This window comes from Schistocerca nitens, chromosome 1, assembly GCF_023898315.1.
Source record: "Schistocerca nitens isolate TAMUIC-IGC-003100 chromosome 1, iqSchNite1.1, whole genome shotgun sequence".
Lineage (NCBI taxonomy): Eukaryota > Metazoa > Arthropoda > Insecta > Orthoptera > Acrididae > Schistocerca > Schistocerca nitens.
Window position 1 is genome coordinate 266018894 of NC_064614.1, and position 19834 is coordinate 266038727.

General features: G+C 43.8%; 1 protein-coding gene across 1 annotated transcript in view; it reads right to left on the minus strand.

Annotated features, from left to right (window-relative positions):
• Positions 1–19834, minus strand: part of LOC126235368 (probable E3 ubiquitin-protein ligase HECTD2) — a 313075-nt gene that overhangs the window by 73832 nt on the left and 219409 nt on the right. The gene's annotated exons all lie outside the window — the stretch shown is intronic.

The window sequence follows — 19834 nt, forward strand, 5'->3', positions numbered from 1 at the left end:
TTACAGAGAATGGGTGTTTGTGCAAAGGGAAAAGTTCTGGACGGCCGAGAACGAGTGATGAAAATGTAGCACGCATCCAGCAAGCATTTGTTCGCAGCCCAGGAAAATCGACTCGCAGAGCTAGCAGAGAGCTGCAAATTCCACAATCAACTGTATGGAGAGTCCTAAGAAAAAGGTTAGTTATGAAACCTTATCGTCTGAAATTGGTTCAAACACTGTCTGCGGCTGATAAGATTAAAGGAGCGATTTCTGTGATTTTATCCTTGCTCAAATGGAAACAGATGAATCTTTCGTTTCAAAGATTGTGTTTAGTGATGAAGCAACTTTCCACACTAACGGGAAAGTCAACCGTCACAATGTCTGTATATGGGGCACTGAGAATCCGCGGGAAACAACTCAGTATGAACGTGACTCGCCTAAGGTGAACGTTCTCTGTGCCATTTCAGCCAATAAAGTTTTTGGTCCCTTTTTCTTCGAAGGTGCTACTGTAACTGGACTACAGTATCTGGAGATGTTAGAGAATTGGCTGTTCCCTCAGCTCGAACAAGAGGCACAACAATTCATATTTCAGCAGGATGGAGGGCCACCACATTGGCACTTATCTGTCCGTAACTACCTGAACGTCAACTACCCGAGGCGATGGATCGGCCGCCAGGCAGCCCGTGACAGAGCACTTCATCACTGGCCTCCAAGAAACCCTGATCTTACCCCCTGCGATTTTTTCTTATGGGGGTATGTTAAGGATATGGTGTTTCGGCCACCTCTCCCAGCCACCATTGATGATTTGAAACGAGAAATAACAGCAGCTATCCAAACTGTTACGCCTGATATGTTACAGAGAGTGTGGAACGAGTTGGAGTATCGGGTTGATATTGCTCGAGTGTCTGGAGGGGGCCATATTGAACATCTCTGAACTTGTTTTTGAGTGATAAAAAACCTTTTTAAATACTCTTTGTAATGATGTATAACAGAAGGTTATATTATGTTTCTTTCATGAAATACACATTTTTAAAGTTGTGGTATTCTTTTTGAATCACCCTGTACTACTAGGAGCATTCAATAAGTAACGAAACAAATTTTTTCTCGATCAGTTTCGGTTGAAATAGTGAGGAATTTGCTGTGGGACATCGTGAAATATTCCAGCTTCAGCATTTATAGTTTCATATGTCGTCATTCCCGTTTGTTCGTATTTGCAACTGCGAACACATTTCATGTACGAGGGGCGTTTGAAAAGTCCGTGCAAAAATAAAAACTACTCACGTGTTTGGGGTAAACCTTTTTTATTTTTCGACATAGTCTCCTTTTAGACTTATACACTTCGCCCAACGCTGTTCTAATTTGTTGATCCTTTCCGAATAATAGGAATTGTCCAAGTCTGCAAAATAGCTATAAGTTGCTGCAATCACCTCCTCGTTTGCATAAAATCTTTGTCCCGTCAGGCATTTCTTCAAATCGGGGAACAAATAGCAGCCCAAGGGAGCCAAGTCTGGAGAGCAGGGGTGTGCTGGTGCATTGTCGTGATGAAAAAGGACTTTTTTGCGGTCCAATCGCTGGCGTTTTTCTTGCAGCTCGGTTTTTAAACGGTCCAATAACGATGAATAATATGCACCTGTGATAGTTTCAGCCTTTTCCAGATAGTCGACGGGGATTTTCCCTTGCGAATCCTAAAAGATGGTCGCCATAACTTTCCGGCCGAAGGAATGGTCTTCGCCTTTCTTGGTACAGATTCTCCTTTGGTAACCAATTGTTCAGATTGTTGTTTTGTCTCAGGAGTATAGTAATGTATCCATGTTTCATCCACAGTGACGAAACGACGCATAAAGTCCAGGTGGATTCTTCCTGAACAGCTGCAAACCATCCTTGTAACGCTTCACACGATTCCGTTTTTGGTCAAGCGTGAGCAATCGCGGAACCCATCTTGCGGATAGCTTTCTCATGTCCAAATGTTTATGCAAAATATTATGTACCCTTTCATACGAGATACCCACAGCACTAGCAATCTTACGCACCTAAACTGTTTTGTCATTCATCACCATATCATGGATTTAATCAATGATTTTTGGAGTCGAAACCCCCACAGGGCGTCCAGAACGTGTAGCATCACTTGTGCCCATATGGTCACTCCGAAAATTTTGAAACCACTTGTAAACTATTCTAATCGAAGGTGCAGAGTCACCGTAATGCTTATCAAGCTTCTCTTTAGTCTCCTGAGGCGTTTTGCGCTTCATAAAGTAATGTTTAATTACCACACGAAATTCTTTTTCGTCCATTACTTGACAATCACTCTACTTCCTTGTCTCACGCGAATGCCAAACACAAAGAAATAACCAAATATGGCTGAAACTTGGTGTGCCTTCTTTCCAGAGATGCTACTAACTACACTGCTGGCCATTAAAATTGCTACACCATGAAGATGACGAGCTACAGACGCGAAATTTAACCGTCAGGAAGAAGATGTTGTGATATGCAAATGATTAGCTTTTCAGAGCATTCACACAAGGCTGGCGCCGGTGGCGACACCTACAACGTGCTGACATGAGGAAAGTTTCCAACCGATTTCTCATACACAAACAGCAGTTGACCGGTGTTGCCTGGTGAACCGTTGTTGTGATGCCTCGTGTGAAGAGGAGAAATGCGTACCATCACGTTTCCGACTTTGATAAAGATCGGATTGTAGCCTATCGCGATTGCGGTTTATCGTATCACGACATTGATGCTCTCGTTGGTCGAGATCCAATGACTGTTAGCACAATATGGATCGGTGGGTTCGGGAGGGTAATACGGAACGCTGTGCTGGATCCCAACAGCTTCCTATCACTAGCAGTCGAGATGACAGGCATCTTATCCGCATGGCTGTAACGGATCGTGCAGCCACGTCTCGATCCCTGAGTCAACAGATGGGGTCGTTTGCAAGACAACAACCATCTGCACGAACAGTTCGACGACGTTTGCAGCAGCATGGACTATCAGCTCGGAGACCATGTCTGCGGTTACCCTTGACGCTGCATCACAGACAGGAGCGCCTGCGATGGTGTACTTAACGACGAAACTGGGTGCACGAATGGCTAAACGTCATTTTTTCAGTATGAATCCAGGTTCTATTTACAGGTTCATGATGGTCGCATCCGTGTTTGGCGTCATCGAGGTGAACGCACATTGGAAGCGTGTATTCGTCATCGCCATAATGGCGTATCACTCGGCGTGATGGTATGGCGTGCCATTGGTTACACGTCTCGGTCACCTCTTGTTGGCATTGACGGCACTTTGAACAGTGGACGTTACATTTCAGATGTGTTACGACCCGTGGCTCTACCCTACATTCGATCCCTGCTTAACCCTAAATTTCAGCAGGATAATGCACGACCGCATGTTGCAGGTCCAGTACGGGCCTTTCTGGATACAGAAAATGTTCGACTGCTGCCCTGGCCAGCACATTCTCCAGATCTCTCACCATTGAAAACGTCTGGTCAGTGGTTGCCGGCAACTGGCTCGTCACAATACGCCAGTCACTACTCTTGACGAACTGTGTTACCGTGTTGAAGCCGCATGGGCAGCTATACCTGTACAGCAATCCAAGCTCTATTTGACTCAATGCCCATGCGTATCAAGGCCGTTTTTACGGCCAGAGGTGGTTGTTCTGGTACTGATTTCTCAGGATCTATGCACCGAAATTGCGTGAAAATGTAATCACATGTCAGTTCTAGTATAATATATTTGTTCAATGAATACCCGTTTATCATCTGCATTTCTTCTTGGTGTAGCAATTGTAATGGTCGGTAGTGTAAACATGACCTCGATACGCGCCGGTGGTGGCATCTCTCGGACTTTGCACGGACTTTTCAAATGCCCCTCGTGTTTCAAAACAGCTGTAGTCGCTGCAGTGCCTGCTCCTTCGGACATGCATGCATGTCCAAAGGAGCACTGCATCGTTCTTGTTACCCACACAGGCACTGCAATAAGTATCGGAGTGTGAGAGTGGTTTCCTGCATACTCTGTGAAACACTTAAGTGCGAATTTTAGAGGAGTCATGTAGATGTTCAGTGGCTGTAGTTTCATAAGTTCCGAGAAATGGCGGCACTAGACGTTGCCTTCAAAATGGCGCCTTGTCGTTAAAGCGCGAAAGCGCTGTAACAAATATGTATGAATAGGTCGCGCGCAGAATCGCAGTTTGTTGGAAGGGGGTGGGTCTTGATGCTCTCTGTTCCTGTTTGAGCTAGGAACATAGGGTAAAAAGTCTTAGGACCAGTGGCCATTCGTATATCCGTTCGGATGTTTGTCATACTGTGGCTATGTGTACAGTATATTAAAGACGACGAACCGGAGCTGACGCCCAGGCAAATTGTGCGAATCGATTAATTCCTTTTCCCAAATATTTTAGTCGGGCTGAAATTAATGCTCAGCTGATGACACCATTTGCATGTGCAACGTTCGGATTTTACGTGCAAATATAATCACCCTCAAATAACTCCGGAATGGAGCGAGACTCTTGGTTGAAATTTGATCTACCGGTGTATGGGGCTCTGGTCTAAGGTAAGTTTCGAACCTTTGAAAAAATCTTGTTTCGTTTCGATTGTATTTGCGAAAAACAAGTTTTGTGGCAGGTTTTTGAAGCGCAGCGCTTCTATACTTTAAACTTGTACGAATCGATTCAAATCTGCATGAAGATAGATAAATGGATGAAGTAAAAACGAAATGCGATAACTTTTATCCATTGTCGAGATACGATGGTTTAAATTAGAGCGAAATGTAGTATGTGGTAATCGTTATTACATGAACTGAATGCACGAAAACGGTTTAAGGTGTTTCATATAAATAAAAAATGCATTCTTGTGGTAAAAATGAAAACTCACTTTCAAAAATCGAGCTTCACTGGTATTTTACGTGCAGAAAACACGTTTTTTGTGAGTTTTTTACGTATACCACTTCTGTGTTTCCAACTTGTGCGAATCGGTTTGAAATTTGTAAGGAGGTAGATAAATACATCTAATTAATGGTCGTCCTATTGTTCTGTGAAACCTTTGTCCGATACCGGGACAGAAGCAATATGGTTCGAAAGACAATAAAAAAATCCTATACCGGATCAGTCGTCGCCCGAGTCAACAAAAATGTACGTTACGTCGGTTGTCAAGCTATGGCGGTCTAAAGTCAAAACAGCGGTAGAGAAAAAGTTGACTGAGATGAAAAATGCTCCTGTCGTAGCACAGAAAAGGTGAATATGTCCTCGGCAGAGGTATGGGTGTAAAAGAAAGGAACTTGCTTTTCGACTTTTTTGGTAGCTTCAAAGACATTTAAATCTAACCATGCTTCCCCAGACGATGAGCTCTCTTAGCTGCAAGTTACTGGCACACCTGCATCTTGCAATTTATAGGGTACAGTTCCTGTTTCTGTGTACAAAATTCAAGAGATTCACCAGCCATAGTAAACTGTATGTATCATATAGCTGAAGAGCGTACGCGTAATAGATAAAAAAGTTTGTCTGGACCGGTGGGAGGGGGGGGGGGGAGGATTTCTGGTGGTGGATTTGTTTCTGGGGGCACGCTAAAACAATTGTTTGATATCTGGGTAGTAGGTGAGGTGGTTGAATTTTTCGCAAGGGAAATATTTCTCCCCCAAACCTATCCCCTGTAACACGTGTGGTGAGAGTTGTAAGGACAGACACAAATTTAGATGCTTCTGACGTTTACTTCCTGTCTCAAAATGAGGATACCATTTTCCATCACCCGCGACAATACAGGACAGGAAACGAAATTCTTCTTCGTGATACCGTTTCAGGTGGTGCAGTGATGTCAACACTATGTTCAACTTCTACTCCCCCATCAGGCTGTGGCGAATCCACAGCGCACAGATTTTCCGGAACTTCAGATGTTGTGTCACGATGGCGTGAACAGTAACGTGAGTGATGCCTAACATGAACCGAATGTCTTCTACCGGCCGGCGTCGGTCTTTCCTGCTGATGGCAGCATCCACCGCAGCATCGAAAGAGGGCATAACGACGTGATGAGTCTGTCCTGACTCACTGCTGTCTTTCAGTGACACCCGGCCTTCTCGGAATCGTTTATGCCACCCAAAAACACGCGCACGTGACGTAGTGTGTTCGCCTTGCACAGGAGACATTTGGGCATGAATTTCACTTCCTGACATTCCATCTGCAGTCAAAAGCCGCACATCTCGCTGTCCCTCTTTCCCGACCTCCGCAGTGATGCCGGATGCACATACGAGTCACTGACCTCATGTCGAACACATCTTAACAGACAAATGGCACAGTGGTGGGGAACGTTCGCGCCCTTCCCTCCTGATTCGCAATAGATGATGATGATGATGTTTGGTTTGTGGGACGCTCAACTGCGATGTCATCAGCGCCCGTACGAATTCCCAATCGTTACACAGTCCGATTTCACCACCTTCACAAATGATGATGAAATGATGAGGACAACACAAACACCCATCCCCTGGGATTCGCAATAGATCGCACTTCTATACAAACACGTACCTTGGTTACCACCTTCCGTGTCATGCTCATTATATGGTTTGTATCGTTTCCGTTCGACTGCCCCTTATACACTCCTGGAAATTGAAATAAGAACACCGTGAATTCATTGTCCCAGGAAGGGGAAACTTTATTGACACATTCCTGGGGTCAGATACATCACATGATCACACTGACAGAACCACAGGCACATAGACACAGGCAACAGAGCATGCACAATGTCGGCACTAGTACAGTGTATATCCACCTTTCGCAGCAATGCAGGCTGCTATTCTCCCATGGAGACGATCGTAGAGATGCTGAATGTAGTCCTGTGGAACGGCTTTCCATGCCATTTCCACCTGGCGCCTCAGTTGGACCAGCGTTCGTGCTGGACGTGCAGACCGCGTGAGACGACGCTTCATCCAGTCCCAAACATGCTCAATGGGGGACAGATCCGGAGATCTTGCTGGCCAGGGTAGTTGACTTACACCTTCTAGAGCACGTTGGGTGGCACGGGATACATGCGGACGTGCATTGTCCTGTTGGAACAGCAAGTTCCCTTGCCGGTCTAGGAATGGTAGAACGATGAGTTCGATGACGGTTTGGATGTACCGTGCACTATTCAGTGTCCCCTCGACGATCACCAGTGGTGTACGGCCAGTGTAGGAGATCGCTCCCCACACCATGATGCCGGGTGTTGGCCCTGTGTGCCTCGGTCGTATGCAGTCCTGATTGTGGCGCTCACCTGCACGGCGCCAAACACGCATACGACCATCATTGGCACCAAGGCAGAAGCGACTCTCATCGCTGAAGACGACACGTCTCCATTCGTCCCTCCATTCACGCCTGTCGCGACACCACTGGAGGCGGGCTGCACGATGTTGGGGCGTGAGCGGAAGACGGCCTAACGGTGTGTGGGACCGTAGCCCAGCTTCACGGAGACGGTTGCGAATGGTCCTCGCCGATACCCCAGGAGCAACAGTGTCCCTAATTTGCTGGGAAGTGGCGGTGCGGTCCCCTACGGCACTGCGTAGGATCCTACGGTCTTGGCGTGCATCCGTGCGTCGCTGCGGTCCGGTCCCAGGTCGACGGGCACGTGCACCTTCCGCCAACCACTGGCGACAACATCGATGTACTGTGGAGACCTCACGCCCCACGTGTTGAGCAATTCGGCGGTACGTCCACCCGGCCTCCCGCATGCCCACTATACGCCCTCGCTCAAAGTCCGTCAACTGCACATACGGTTCACGTCCACGCTGTCGCGGCATGCTACCAGTGTTAAAGACTGCGATGGAGCTCCGTATGCCACGGCAAACTGGCTGACACTGACGGCGGCGGTGCACAAATGCTGCGCAGCTAGCGCCATTCGACGGCCAACACCGCGAGTCCTGGTGTGTCCGCTGTGCCGTGCGTGTGATCATTGCTTGTACAGCCCTCTCGCAGTGTCCGGAGCAAGTATGGTGGGTCTGACACACCGGTGTCAATGTGTTCTTTTTTCCATTTCCAGGAGTGTACTTTCATTTCTATAGATCACTCGCCGTCCGTTATAACATAGATCTTCTAGGTTCTATCAGTCAAATATTCCTCGAGCCAATCATATATCTGTATAGATGCTCGGAAAGATCGTATATTGGTGTGGTACAGTCGGAAGTGTAGTACAGCCTCAAACACCTTTCGGTAATCTGGGAAAACGGAATCTACCTGTTCACCTTCATCTGTTGTTTGCAAAATGTCGTATATCAATAAAATGCGCTGTGTTTCACACGAGTGATTGATTAAACTAGGGTTGACCAGAAAGTAATGCACCGCATTTTTTTCTCAGCCGAAAACAATTGAACGAATGCGAAACGTTACGTATATATCATTTTAAGTCTCCTGAGTGAGCGCGCCAATTTTTCGTCATTTCGGACACATAGCGTAGCTGCAGAACAGTTTCAAAATGGCGTCTGTAGGTGAAGTACGTTACAAGCAACGTGCCGTCATAGAATTTCTCACTGCCGAGAAAAAAACTGTGGGGAATATTCACAAACGCTTGTGCAAAGTATGGAGCATCTGCTGTTGACAGAAGTACGGTTAGTCGCTGGGCACGGAGGGTCATCAGAAGGCGGTTCGGCGGAGCTCCACGATTTGCAGCGGTCAGGGAGACCATCCATGGCTGTCACACCTGACGTGTTGCAGAGAGCTGATGTTGTCATTTGGGAGGACAGCCGGACTACGACTCAACAGTTGGTGCTGTATCTGTCAATCAGCAAAGAAAGTGTGGATGAAATTATCTGCACCCTTGTATATTCAAAAGTGTGTGCAAGATGGACCCTGTGGTGTCTAAAGGTGGATTACGAGTTGCACAGAAAAAAATTGTCTTGATTTATTGCTACGTTTTGAAGCTGAGTGGGAGGCCTTGTTGACCCAGATTGTGACAGGTGATGAAACCTGGGTTCACCATTTTGAGCCCGAAACAAAACGATAGTCGAGGAAATGGTGCCATTGCCATTCCCCAAGGAAGAAAAAATTCAAAGCAACTGCTTCCGCCGTTCAAGTCATGATCACCGTGTTCTGGGACTGTGAGGGTGTGATTCTCATTGATGTGATGCCAAGAGGCGGTACCATTAATTCAGAAGCATATGTCAACACATTAACCAAACTCAAGACGCGCTTTCGGCGATTTGGGCGCCACAGCAACCAAGGAGATGTTTTGCTGCAACACGATAACGCTCGGCCCCACACAGTTCTAAGGACTGTTGAACACACCGCAAACAGGGTTGGACAGTGTCACCCCATCCACCCTACAGCCCTGACCTAGCCCCCTCAGACTTCCACCTGTTTGGGCCATTAAAGGATGCCATTCGTGGAAGATATTTTGCGGACGACGAGGAGGTGTTTCACACAGTGAAGCACTGGCTCCGTCACCAGGACAAGGATTGGTATCGACAGGGCATACCTTCTTTCGCGCTGGAGGAAGGCCATAGAATGGGATAGAGAGTACATGGAAAAATAGGGTGTATGGATAAAACACCATTCTTTCGTGTGTGTAATTCTCATTATGTTCAATAAAGAATTGTTGAAGACAAAAAAAAGTGGTACAATCGCACATCCCTTGAAATCGCTCCAGTCTCTCCGTCGACTGATTTAGACAGAACACACTTTTGCAATGATGCGCTGTGCTTCCTCATTTATACTTTCGGATCCTCAGCTTGAAGTCACGCACAACTCTTCTAGCTGGGCGTCAGGCTTGCGATGACAATTTTCCAGTTCCACCGAGTAACTGCTCATTTGTCCCTTCGGCGAGGAAATATTCCTCTGATTTCGTTTTACGCTGCGACCACCCCTTCCGCTTTCAATGGGCTATCCGACTTCTTAAATTATTCGACACAGCCGAGTCGCAATCGATTTCAAGCGAGCGTCAATTCCTGCTGCTGATGACTCCACTCCGTCTCTAAAAGCAGTTCGTTCTAAAACCGTCCGCTTGAAAGCTGCCGTCTCAACTGACGAGCGAGCAACAATTAAGCTGCAACGGAACAACGGGAGAGAGAGAGATAAAGGCGGACAGAAGTTTTGTCTTGGACAGGCAAACATGCGATGGAACACAAGCTGTGACATGCAGAATCCCATATACGAATTTCTTTGTGCTACATTTACCTTTTGTGACTCTCTGTCAAAAATGGTTCAAATGGCTCTGAGCACTATGGGACTCAACTGCTGAGGTCATTAGTCCCCTAGAACGTAGAACTAGTTAAACCTAACTAACCTAAGGACATCACAAACATCCATGCCCGAGGCAGGATTCGAACCTGCGACCGTAGCGGTCTCGCGGTTCCAGGCTGCAGCGCCTTTAACCGCACGGCCACTTCGGCCGGCCGACTCTCTGTCGTAGCTATAAATTACAATAAATACAATTACACTTTTGCCACAGTGTTGTTTATGAAATGCTACCAGTGCCGGAGGAAGAATGCTATGTGGTCAGGCCTAGTTAAATTGAAGGCTAGTTGCCTTTGCCGTGTGAAATTGCCCACTTTTAAGTGTCTGAAGGTGGACGATTATTCGTCCGAAACTGGTTGCATTTACTTCTGTCTTTAAAGTTAGTGTTATTAAGCTACGAAGCTTCAAAGGCATACTTCTTTCAAACTTTTCTGTGATATGGTGCGGCTTGGGTCTAGCAACACTATCCCGGCTTGAAGCTTCAAAGGTACATTACATTTGTGCAGCAGAAGTGACCCACATAACGAGCACTCTTTCAAACTCACATCTGTTTGTAACAAAGTTGTAGAATATATTATGAGATCTGATGTAACGACCAGGCAAAAGCAAAATGTCGTTCTGATTAGTAACTAGGGAGGATACTGAAAAACCAATCACAATAAATTTATTGTGTTCGTGACATGTAATATATCTTAGAACATGCTTACTGGTAATCTGGTGCATTCAGAGGATTTTCTTGCCTTTCGAAAAGCTTTCGACTCAGTGCCTGCTAAAGAAAACAATTTCACAGTAAATGCTTGGATAGATTTCCAATGGGGGCGACGATTTTTTGAAAACTATAGCGCAGTTCGTTCGTTATTCTGGAAGAAGGGTCATCGATAGAAGTATCTTCTGGTGTATCCCATGGAAGTACGAAATCGCTTTTACTGTTCATGCTTCGCATTAACACCTTAGCATACTTTTAACAAATTACGTGGTTATCCTTGTGATAGTGTTATTCGATAAAAACATGTTACTACGCAATGAGATCTTAGCAAAATATCGGCCATGTTATAAGATTGGAAGCTAGATCTCAAGCTAAATAAATGTAGTACATGTCACAAGATCAACTTCTATGGTCTAATTGGTTACGTGATAGGCAAATTATGTAGCAGGCTACGATTCATATCTTGTAGAGGAGACTATGAAAACTTTCTTTTCCGATGATCTACGTCTTACATATACAGGGTGTTACAAAAAGGAACGGCCAAACTTTCAGGAAACATTCCTCACACACAAAGAAAGAAAATATGTTATGTGGACATGTGTCCGGAAACGCTTACTTTCCATTTTAGAGCTCATTTTATTACCTCTCTTCAAATCACATTAATCATGGAATGGAAACACACAGCAACAGAACGTACCAGCGTGACTTCAAACACTTTGTTACCGGAAATGTTCAAAATGTCCTCCGTTAGCGAGGATACATGCATCCACCCTCCGTCGCATGGAATCCCTGATGCGCTGATGCAGCCCTGGAGAATGGCGTATTGTATCACAGCCGTCCACAATACGAGCACGAAGAGTCTCTACATTTGGTACCGGGGTTGCGTAGACAAGAGCTTTCAAATGCCCCCATAAATGAAAGTCAAGTGGGTTGAGGTCAGGAGAGCGTGGAGGCCATGGAATTGCTCCGCCTCTACCAATCCATCGATCACCGAATCTGTTGTTGAGAAGCGTACGAACACTTCGACTGAAATGTGCAGGAGCTCCATCGTGCATGAGCCACATGTTGTGTCGTGCTTGTAATGGCACATGTTCTAGCAGCACAGGTAGAGTATCCCGTATGAAATCATGGCGGTGAATCGAGGAAGTACAGTACATACTGACGAAACTAAAATGAGCTCTAACATGGAAATTAAGCGTTTCCGGACACATGTCCACATAACATTATTTCTTTATTTGTGTGTGAGGAATGTTTCCTGGAAGTTTGGCCGTACCTTTTTGTAACACCCTGTATACAATATCAATGGTTGGATCCGCGTCCTTACACTAGGCTACAAACTTTATAGAATCATGTGACAGCGCATTGTCCAAAAATTCAGGGTTTCCCAGGAGGAATGGTAAATATTCAGGGATGTGAAAAGAACGATCATTCGTAGCAAAAAGATCCAGTAAACATGGGCTCTTCCTCATCTTTGAAACCGTGAAACAAATCTCTTCTACTGTAAGTTCTCCATATGTTAAGGTGTGGTAGTGTGGACCAAAACAAGACAAAAATATTCAGTAAATGTAGTCACCACAGTGTCTACTACTGAACAAGTACTCATAGCTTTTAACGCATGCGTTTTACAGCCCACGTTTAGCAGACAAATTTTTCTTGTTTTGGTCCGAATTGCCTTCACCCAAAAGAGCTTGCAGTAGAGAATGTTTGTTTCACACTATCGAAGATGAAGAAGTTCACATAGCTCCTAAGGATGGCATTTGAGAATCTATTTTTACTAGACTTTTCTCTGTCGAATGACTGTTCCTGTCATAGCCATATAGCGCAGTTCGTGATCGTGGAAAAAGGGTCATCGATAGAAGTATCTTCTAGTGTATCCCATGCAACGACATAATTATCTTCAAATTTATTGCAGCTGTTGAGATTAATTACGATTCTGTTCTCATAGCACGGGTGCCATTAATGTTACAGATGTTTTAACTTGTTACTTAGCAGAGTTCAATGAGGCGGTCGAATTGAATCGTTAAGTTTTAATGAACGTAGGAAAGTGATGTTATTCGATATTTAAAGAACAAAAACTTATGAAAAGTTCTTTCGACACAATAATCTGCGTTCAGGAACTGTCGATGCAACTATGAAAAGTAAAGTAAATTTTTGACTCGAGACGTATGACTCATAGTAATGTTACACTTTCCGGCTGTAACACCTAAGAAGACAGATTGATTAAAGTGATGTTCGGAGGTCTGGTGAGAGTATTAAATGCCTTTCTTTTGGGTCATCACTTTTATGTCTGGTTTAACGCGACACGTCGTGGATTCCTCTCTTGTGCTGAACTCTTCTTCTCAGAGTAGCATTTGAACTCTACGTTCTGAATTATTTATCGGATGGATCATAATCAGTGTCTTTCCCCATAGTTTATATTCTCTATAGCTCCGTCCACCACCATAGAAGTTATTCCCTGACGTCTTAATACGTTTCTTATCATTCTGTCGCTCCTTTTTGTCTGTGGTCCCCGTATATTCCTTTCTTCATCGATTTCGCCAAGAGCCTCCTCATTCCTTATCTGTCTTACTAAACTTCAACATCCGTCTATAGCATCGTGCCTCAAACAGTTCGATTCTCTTCTTTTTCGGTTTTCCCAAGGTCGGTGGTTCTCTATTATACAGGGTGATTCAAAAAGAATACCACAACTTTAGGAATTTAAAACTCTGCAACGACAAAAGGCAGAGCTAAGCACTATCTGTCGGCGAATTAAGGGAGCTATAAAGTTTCATTTAGTTGTACATTTGTTCGATTGAGGCGCTGTTGACTAGGCGTCAGCGTCAGTTGATGCTAAGATGGCGACCGCTCAACAGAAAGCTTTTTATGTTATTGAGTACGGCAGAAGTGAATCGACGACAGTTTTTCAGCGTGCATATCGAACGAAGTATGGTGTTAAACCTCCTGATAGGTGGTGTATTAAACGTTGGTATAAACAGTTTACAGAGAATGGGTGTTTGTGCAAAGGGAAAAGTTCTGGACGGCCGAGAACGAGTGATGAAAATGTAGCACGCATCCAGCAAGCATTTGTTCGCAGCCCAGGAAAATCGACTCGCAGAGCTAGCAGAGAGCTGCAAATTCCACAATCAACTGTATGGAGAGTCCTACGAAAAAGGTTAGTTATGAAACCTTATCGTCTGAAATTGGTTCAAGCACTGTCTGCAGCTGATAAGATTAAAAGAATCGATTTCTGTGATTTTATCCTTGCTCAAATGGAAACAGATGAATCTTTCGTTTCAAAGATTGTGTTTAGTGATGAAGCAACTTTCCACACTAACGGGAAAGTCAACCGTCACAATGTCTGTATATGGGGCACTGAGAATCCGCGGGAAACAACTCAGTATGAACGTGACTCGCCTAAGGTGAACGTTTTCTGTGCCATTTCAGCCAATAAAGTTTTTGGTCCCTTTTTCTTCGAAGGTGCTACTGTAACTGGACTACAGTATCTGGAGATGTTAGAGAATTGGCTGTTCCCTCAGCTCGAACAAGAAGCACAACAATTCATATTTCAGCAGGATGGAGCGCCACCACATTGGCACTTATCTGTCCGTAACTACCTGAAAGTCAACTACCCGAGGCGATGGATCGGCCGCCAGGCAGCCCGTGACAGAGCACTTCATCACTGGCCTCCAAGAAGCCCTGATCTTACCCCCTGCGATTTTTTCTTATGGGGGTATGTTAAGGATATGGTGTTTCGGCCACCTCTCCCAGCCACCATTGATGATTTGAAACGAGAAATAACAGCAGCTATCCAAACTGTTACGCCTGATATGCTACAGAGAGTGTGGAACGAGTTGGAGTATCGGGTTGATATTGCTCGAGTGTCTGGAGGGGGCCATATTGAACATCTCTGAACTTGTTTTTGAGTGAAAAAAACCTTTTTAAATACTCTTTGTAATGATGTACAACAGAAGGTTATATTATGTTTCTTTCATTAAATACACGTTTTTAAAGTTGTGGTATTCTTTTTGAATCACCCTGTATAATGCTATGCTCCAAACGTACATTCTCACAAATTTCTTCCTCAAATTAAGGCTAATGTTGCTAGTAGACTTCTCTTGGCGAGGAATGCTCTCTGTGCGTGTGCTAGTCTGTCTTTTATGTTTTCCTTGCTTCGTGTATTATTTTGCTTCCAAGGAAACATAATTCATTCAATTCATCTTCACTGTGGTCACAAATTTTGGTGTCAAGTTTGTCGCTAATACCATTTCCGCTACTCCTTATTACTTTCGTCTTTCACTGGTTCACTCTCAATCCATGTTTTGTACTAATTAGATTACTCATTTCGTTTCAGATTCTGTGGCTCTGATTATACGGGAGCCGCACTGATGATGTCCGCACAGATTCTGTCACGTCCTTGCAAATGACAGGCACTCGTATTTGCTGCCGCCAACGCTCATCGTTGTTCTCAGAGAATCGCGCTTGCAGCTGTTTTTCGCGCTTGCAGCTGTTTTTACGAATGCATATGTGCAAGATACTGCCAAGATCCACACTCCTCTCTGGATGGCAATATTTCGTGCGTGGTCTCCTACGCTGAAAAGTTTCTCGAATAAGAAATAGAAATACATTTTCTTTGCATTACGCGCTGCTTAATGATGCAGCGGTACCATACAGTGCAGCTGGTTGCGTGATAGAGGGAAGTCTGTATCAGTAAAAATAGGCAGTCAGCTGAGGAGGCGAAATGGCCCTAGCCGTGAGACGGCTCACTTTAGGGATACAGCGTATCAGTTTTAGACCGCGATTACGCTGTGAAAGATTTACTTTCCAATTGCAGCACACGCAGCGCACCGCTTAGTAGGTCTCCATTCCAGACGTCGTCGATCAATAGTTACTGTTTCGCACTTGTGTATTAGGTTTAGAAGGCGAGGACCTAATACAATACTAGTGGCACAGTGACTTTATTTATTTATTTATTGTTCCGCGGGACCAAATTAAGAAGAAGTCTCCATGGTCATGGAACGAGTCAATACATGAAATTATAACACGACAGTAGAAACAGATAAAATGAAATATAAGAAACATATTCAGGCGACAAGTCGTAAGTTTAAATAAAGAAAATCAACAATGGAACACTGGAATTTGCTTAATTTTTCAGCTCTTCCAGGAGCTCGTCGACAGAATAGAAGGAGTGAGCCATGAGGAAACTCTTCAGTTTAGACTTAAAAGTGTTTGGGCTACTGCTAAGATTTTTGAGTTCTTGTGGTAGCTTATTGAAAATGGATGCAGCAGAATACTGCACTCCTTTCTGCACAAGAGTCAAGGAAGTGCTTTACACATGCAGATTTGATTTCTGCCTAGTATTAACTGAGTGAAAGCTGCTAACTCTTGGGAATAAACGAATATTGCTAACAACAAACGACATTAAAGAAAATATATACTGTGAGGGCAATGTCAGAATTCCCAGACTATTGAATAGGGGTCGACCAGAGGCTCTCGAACTTACACCACATATAGCTCGAAAGCATCCAAAACATATTAGGATAGATGTATATCTAACATCTAGTGCTGACGATTGAAAATTTGCTTGAAATATTCATTTTTCCGTCAGTTACTGGCTGAAGCACATATTCTGGTATTTTTTCATGATTCTTTGCTGTGTATGATACACACATATCCATATGTCATAAAACAACATAGCCTGTAGACACCTACGTTCGTTAGCCCATTACAGTGATGGGCTAACGAACATGAATGTCTACAGACTATGTTGTTTTATGACATGTGGATATGTGTGCTCGCAATATGTAACAGCGTCAGGAATGTGTTTAATAGTAATGACAACGACATATAAATGTGTTAGCTCATTTTAAGTTGACATGGCGTAAAGCCACAAAAATCTCCACTTGATAATGGCCTAAGGCCGAAATTGCAGTCGTGAAATAAAGAAAGTGTTACAGTCACTGGCGTAAATATGATGTCTTTTATAAAGTTCTACCATGGCTGTGAATCCCAGGTATAAAAAGTTAAATTTATCTATTATTTTTACTATTTGGCGTTAGATGTAGGATAAATTAATATCTAAATTCCCTGTTCATGAACGACATTTGTTCCTCGTTTCTACATCCATTAAAGAATCACACAGAGAGCAAAGGAAGACATAACAGATGTGAACTTTGGAAAGTGATACATGCAAAATACAGGGTGTCCCAAAACGCCATTAACATTTGAAAATTCAATATTTAACAGAATAATGTAGATAGAGAAGTAAAAATTGACACATTTGCTTGGAATGATATTGTGTTTTATTGAAACCAAAACACACTGCACAAAATGATCAACAGATGGTGTTTAATTTGATACAAAGGCAATAATTACCATAACAACAGGTTTTTAGCAAAGACGTTCTTTACAACAAATGATCAACATGTCGGCCATCATTCGTCAACAATACCTCTAATCGAGGGACAATGTTGCGAACAGCACTGCACAGCGTATCAGTGGCTACAGCGAGAAATTCCTTCTAGCATCCCCGATGAGGTCGGACGGCCGCGGTAGAATTGCGACTTTAGGTAATCCCACAACCAATAATCGCACAGACTGAAGGCTGGTGACCTGGGAAGCCAAGCAAGACAAGCGACGACGCAGCATGCGGGTCTCATCGTTGACGGACGCAAGAGATATTTCACGCGTGTAACAGTATTGCGTGAAGCCCCATACTGGATCAAAGTCGTACCTTCCAGCAAGCGTTCATCAGGCAGGCTAGGGATGATGCGATTCTATAACAATCGGTGTACCCCGCACCCCTCACGCTGACAGTTTGGAAAGCAGCAACCCGCATTTCTTCGAAGAAAAAGGGTCCTTTCACGGCTGATGTGATAAATTAACACTAAAATGTGACTTTCTCACTATGCAGCTCGTTTTTACAATTGTAGGATTTACGATAGGCCAGATTCTGTATATGTGGTTGTTGACAGACCTTCGGAACGTGAAATGGGCTTCGTCGGTCCACAACACGTTAGTCAAGCAGTCACCATGTTCCCCCACATTTTGTAGTGCCCATATCGCAAATGATCGCTGCGTCGCAAAATCAGTGGCCAATAGTTCATGATGACGCTGGATTTTGGACGGATAACACTAGACGAGAGTAGGGTAATATCCCAGATCACGTAAGAAACAGATTGACCGTCCTTACGGCGGAACAGGCAACCGTAAAAATAGTTTTCCCGTCGGTCAACAGATGTCGCAGGCGACGCTACAATGCTAACTGACCTGTCCATGTCGCGGAATTGGCAACGCTGTATCTTCGGTGACATGAATGACGCTGATTTGTGTTCGGCTAGAGCGCTGCGCGCGAATTGCATGCGTCACACAGCTGACTGTAGACTACGATCGGCTATGGTTTTTCCCGAGTTTTCAATCGAAGATGGTAGATTAGCTCCTGTAATTCTACAAACCAAGTTTATTTCTACTGTATGGATACTTCACACAATCATATGCGAAATGAAATAAATGGAAAGTAACACACAAATATTTCTCTGTTTAAATGCAGACTGTATTGCAGTCGCATAGGTTTTACTCTCGCCTTCCATGCCGTCTATTTCCTCTTTGTTATACAGCTCTTCCGATACGGATTATGGTGGTAAAAAAGATCTCCACGTGCAGGTTAACATTGCAAAATTTTCAAAATCTTCTCAACGTCTTTGAAATATAATCCGTTAATTTACTGACAAATATTGCACTGAGCAGTGAGTTTCGCGTCCTGACATTACCGACATAATTATTTTCCTACGCCATTTGTTTGCTTTGTCAAAACCAGCGGACAAAATAATCTTATCTCAATATCAAAGATTTACATCGTAGCTGTACCTAGAAGTCTCCGCGGACAGGAAAAATGCCGCCGTCCGTATGTGCACCGCATCCACAAGATCATTATCCACATCTGCCAAGTTGCTTATCCGCATTCTGAGATATTAACGTTTTGTAAAGGAGTTTAACCCACCACTGCTCTGAAAAGAGACTTGTGCCTGGCCTGAATTTTTGTCTGCTGATGTCCGCGCTCGGTTGTGATGCGAATTAAGGCTTGACATATTTCAGTGACAGTCATTTCAAATTTAAATTCTTTTACTTTGCATGTAACTTATCGTAAATGATATAAGAGTGGCACAAAACGATGAATTTTGGATTGTTGTTGAAAGGGGGCTGCAAACGCGGTAATATACAAATGAAAGTGTGTTTTTCGAGCATATTTTGGCGGTGTCAACTTTGAAGAGCCATAGACGTCAAACCATAATTATGTTTAAAATTTACTTTGTACAGTTTAAAGATATTCGCAACAGACGTACGCTTTTATTTGCAACGCAGTTACTACTAGGGATATCCGCACTCGAGCAGACCTGTTACTATAAGTAGTGTTGTTTTCGAGTGAAAGCTGTGTGAGGATTATTAGCTCACAGATAAAAAAAAATTAAAATAGGCAGCGTCTATAGTTTGCATGCTATGCTCGTTCTCTTCTATTCTCTTCCCTTCATTCCAGTATAAACGCTTGTTCACACGTATAAACGAATGGCAGTGAACATTGGCGAATTATCTATGAATACTTATTTGCAGCAGTGTAAACGAGGTTTTACACTCGTTCACTTCGTTCGCTCTAGTATATACCAGGATTTAGAGGGACCGATGACCTAGCAGTTAGATGATGGCTATTATTCATTTATTCCACTGTTGCGATTTCAGCTCTAGAGCCATTTTAAAGTACCAAGGGAAAAGGTCTTGTAAGGTAATGCTTCTTAAATTGTTTATCAAATGTTACCACACTATGCTTTGCATTTTGTTATCCATATCTTATATTGGTTTCAGTTTTCACATTGCACACAAAAATGCCTCTACAGCCAAAATTACGATAATGAAGTGAATAAACAGTTTAAAAAAGTCCAAATCGCAGCAAAGATTTCATTTAAAAATGATGATATGATAATTGTACAGGAAGG